Here is a 5,143-nt window from a genome sequence, read left to right on the forward strand (position 1 = left end):
AGGTAGAAAACCCTAAGAGACAAAAGGGAGTGAGTTGTCGCAACTAACCAGAGCAAGGAGATGATTTGAAGACACTGACAAATTCTTGGATTAACATCTCTTCCCTTTTCACTCTTAGATTTGGATTGTAAGGATGTTTTCTCCTCTGTTTATCGATTGTATTCTCTGTTCTATGAAGTAATTTCTAGATTCTAGGATTAGGTACTAACTACGATGTGATTGTTGATATTTTATTCTAAGTAATTATCTTTTTCCTATTACATGATATATGTTCTATGTTCTTCTCTATTTTGTGGATGTGGAATGTTTTGGATGTGGTGATTTCATCGAGTTGTAGAGGGGATAACCTAGATTGTGACCATAGAGCTCTATGTGACAAGGGTAGTTCTATTAAATGACCTTTCTATTGTCTGAAGGATATAAAAGAATTTAGATATCTCCACAATGATATGATATTGTCCACTTTGGGCCTAAGTCCTCATGGTTTTACTCTTGGACTCTACCCAAAAGGCCTTATGCCAACGGAGATATTTTTTTCTTATAAACCCATGATCTTTTTCATATGTTTTCAATGTGGGACTATGTTTGCAATCTTGCAACCCCAACAATCCCCCCCCCCCTCAAACAAAGGACCACAGGGTCCTCCTCAAGCATCATATCACTCTTGATCTGCTCAGGGCCTCCCCTCAAGCATCACGTCACCTTGACCTACTCAGAGCCTCCCCTATTTTGTTCAAGGTTTCACCCACATGGTTTGATATGGATCATGGCTCTGTCTCGTGCTTCTTCCAGCGGTTAGTCCAGTGAAGAGCGACCTCACTCTGATACCAATTGAAGGGTCGAAAAAAATTTAGATATCTCCAAAATGATATAATAATATCAACTTTGGGCCTAAACCCTCATGATTTTTCTCTTGGGATCTACCCAAAAGGCCTCATGCCAATGGAGATATCTTTTTCTTATAAACCCATGATCTTTCCCATGTGTTTTCAATGTAGGACTATTTTTGCAATCTTACAACCCCAACATTGTCGCCATCTTGAATCTAGTAGATTAACCATGAGGTACTATCATTTTTAGGCTTAATGGGGGTTTGTCCCAATTTGAGGTATAGAGTGAGGAGAAATGTTAGTTTTAAAGATCCATGGAGCCCTTGTGATAGGGGTAGTCCTTTAAGTGGATGCTAGGGCATTTTCTTAAGAAGAGACATTGAGTTTTGATAGACATTTTGGTTTATTCTCAGGGTTGATAAACCTACATAAGAACATACATAGAGATAGGAAGACAAATAATTCTTAGGACATCAACAAGCATCATAGTGAACTCGAAGTTCTAGAATCACTTTCCCAATTCAGTTCACTCTCTCATTGTTGTCTCGTGTTCATCTCTCTCACTCTCTTTCTCTTTGTTGTTCATGATTTCAACCAACACGTCGGTCATCTAGATAACTTGCTATATGATTTTAGCTAGTATTCAATAACGACCCTGAGGATCGATATTTTTATTACTTACGACATAACTGTGCACTTGTGGTACACAATAAGTTTTTGGTACCATTGTTGGGGATTATTAGCTTGATATTAGTTGATAAGTGATTTAGTTAATCTATGTTTCTTTTCTGCATTTCCACATTTTCTTTCAATAACTCTATTTTGGCAAGATATTGTGGTAGTTTTTTGCTTATGTGTAGGTCTTTGAAATCCAGGAGACACTACAAGAAAATCCCCATTCAACAACACTCAAACGACAACGATTTTATGCCAAATCGTTGTCTTTTTTCCTTTTAACAACGGTTTTAACAAAACAGTTGTCTTTTAGTAGTTTTTTTAGCTTACGACAACGGTTTTTAAAAACCGTTGTCTATTTATACTTTTTTAGGGCTACGACAATAGTTTTTAAAGGCTACGACAACAGTTTTTAAAAATTGTTGTCTATGTGCGCTATTTTTTTGGATTACGACAACAGTTTTTGAAAACCGTTGTCTATTAAGTGTTGTTGAATATCATTATTTTTTCCCTTCGTCGTTTTTCCCCTTCGCCATTTTTTGCCACCGTGTTTTTTCTTTCCCTCTCCTCAAAATTTTTTTGCCGCCGCATTCCCCCCCTTTACGATCTCTTCATCTACTTCACATTTTTCTTTCTCCTTTCCTCTCCAAGCCCTAAACCCACCGCCCCTTCTCATTTCCTCTCCAAGCCCTAAACCCGTCACCCCTTCTCCATTCCTTTCCAAGCTGCGCTGCCCAATAATCACTACTTCTACAAATCCTCCTCCCAGTCGTCACTGACCGCGAGGGCGACGCTTCCCTGCAGGGCAAACCTGGATTACTCGCGCAGCCCAATAATCAGCTCGTCGTCGCCCATAGATCTGATTCCTTAGTCGAAGATTTGGAAGCTGGAGTACTTGTTCGGGGGCTGCATGAGGGCTGCAAAGAAGACGTTGCAGAAGTGCCTGAGCTTCCTCGTCCCCTCGGCGCACCCGACGCTCAGGTGCTCGAGATCGATTTCCTTTTCCAAGTTGACGTCGACCCGGGGCGGCTGCAAAGACTCCGCCAGAAGTAGCAGCGCTTCCAACGCCACTGCAGTTGCGGCCTCTTCCTCCAACATGCAGTGGTGTCATTGCAACGCCGATATCTCCATCTACGATGCGATTGTTCATTGCAAGAGATCGATCGTAATTCTCCCTGGCTAGCTGATTTTGTACTATGTACGTAGCTTAGTGCTCTCTAATTTTCCCTGGCTAATTTTGTTCCTTTAATTTCTTCAGGGACGTAGTTAAAGGTGATTGAACTACCAAGATTAAGAAGAAAAATGGTTGGGTTGTCAAATAATATAAATCGTCAAGTTCTTTAATTTATCTCGTAATATAAATGGTGACGATCTATCATCATAATTGATCAGCAACTACAAAGCGTGATATAATGTACATATATGAATGAAAAATTTAGACTGTTTCAAGTCATTTTGTCTAGCTACCAAGTGTCATTTTTATGAGTTGGAATGTTGTAGGGGATGTATTGCAAAGATGTCAACCTCAGAAATCGATGTAAGTTACAAAATGGTTTAATTATTTTATATATATATATATATATGAAAGTATTGTGGAAGAAGCAAGGGGCAGTGGATTGTATTGTGACTTGATTATGTGGATGTGCAAAAAAAAGACAAGCATTTATTTGTCACTTTAAGCCCCCCACAGAATAATTGATTTTATCCTCAGCAACTCATCATTCATTGTATCTTATAAGAAATACAATTTTTCTCTTATTCTTTCATTTTTTTGCTCTCGTGGATTCATTGCCATAAAAAGAAAGTAGAGATTTGATTGTAATGGTTACTTTTGTTAATGGTGAGGATGGTAGGAGAGACTTAGTTGTGACCAATCTTCTATGATTCTAAATGTTCTAATGTATAGGGTCTAGGATTTGCTCCCATGCATTGATACAACAACAACACTGCATTAATAGTGCCCATCCCTGTCCTACTCACTAATTTGTCTTGTTTGATTGTTCATTGTAGTAGGAGGATCAACTCTACTTTCAAAATACCATGTGCATAAACAACAATTAATCCCATTTTGTTTGGTTGAGAATTTTCACAACCCCATGCACTGTTGATTCCTTAACTATGAAATGTTACAATCATTGCAAGCTAATAAATTAATGCATGGAACTGAACAATGCTATTTTTTATATTTATTGTCTTCCATGATTTTTTTAAATTATTCTTCTGGTAGGTGGCGAAGCCAAGACCGTTGCAAGCTGCCAGCATTCCTGGGCTGCTTGGAATGCTCCAGAATATGTGTATTCTGAACTCTTTGTTTTGAATATGGATTGCAATATATTCTTTTAGTTACCTTAACTGTCTAGTTGTCTTATCAATTGAATGCAATAAATGTCTTTTTCCTTGAATTCTATGTGCTACATGAATTTTTAAATAATCTGACATGCTTTTATGTTCTTTCTAGTAATTGGGTCGAGGATAAGTTTCTTCTTCCTATGATGTAATCTTAATCTTTGCACGACTTGTAAGATAGATAGATGGAAATGGCGGATAATATAAAAAAGATCTTTTGAGTAATTTCACCTCTTCAATAGTGTTAGTTTAGAACTTAATCCTGATTATTATGCATCAATTAGTATAGATTTGATTGTGTGGTCTAATCATTTGCATGTATCATTTTGTTGCCATGGCTTGTCCTTTAGGAAGGTTCTAGTCTATCTAAGTACTCACTAGAATCCATGACCTTGCTTGCCTTTCATGTAGTCATGTTGGCTTCTAGGAGATGATACCATAACTAGAGATCTCAGCATCCAAGTCGTTACAAAGAAAATAACCTACAATCCAATGGAATGGACCAACAAATAGACTCCATCAATACCAATAAGTATAGTTGTATGATAAGTTATATGCATTGGCTTGTGATATGAGTAATCTATTATGTCTGTCATGTTAAAGGATTATTACTTCACTTCCATAATGTAATAATTCAATTGATGTCTATTGTGTCGGTTAAAGGATTATTTTTGACCTCACATCAATTACTGTTTTCTTCTTTTTTTAAGCAGAAATGGCTAATGAATGTTGCTCTATCCAACTGATTGACGGAGATGGTGTATTCAATGTCACAAGTCTTGAACACTATATGAAGTCAGTGAAGTTGGCAGAGCATGGATTCTCCTATGCTGTAGTTTCTATCATGGGTCCACAAAGTAGTGGTATGTCTTTGAGTTTCTTGAATTCTATTTTCGTATTTTATGTGCTTGAAGGCTATGTTTATTATAAGGTGATTTGGTCAAATATTTTTCCCTAATTATTTTTATTGTGTTATCAGGTGATTTGGTCACATATTTGTGAATCTAGGGAAGCGATATCACTTTCAAGATGCTGAACGAAGCGGGTGAAATGATGAATCTTTATATCCTTAGAAAATGGTGATTATCTTATTAGTAATTAGATCTTTTGTAGCATCGATATATTGATCGATTATGTTGATTATTGTGATGTTTTTTCCAACTTTCATTTTCTCCCCTAGTTCTGCTACGAACAGACTAATCACTGCCAAGGATCACGCATCCGTCCAAATCAATATTGGACACTTGGATGATACTGGAGTGTACACCAGCTAGTATACCACTTTTTCTCTT

Source organism: Zingiber officinale, chromosome 10A (genome assembly GCF_018446385.1).
Source record: "Zingiber officinale cultivar Zhangliang chromosome 10A, Zo_v1.1, whole genome shotgun sequence".
Lineage (NCBI taxonomy): Eukaryota > Viridiplantae > Streptophyta > Magnoliopsida > Zingiberales > Zingiberaceae > Zingiber > Zingiber officinale.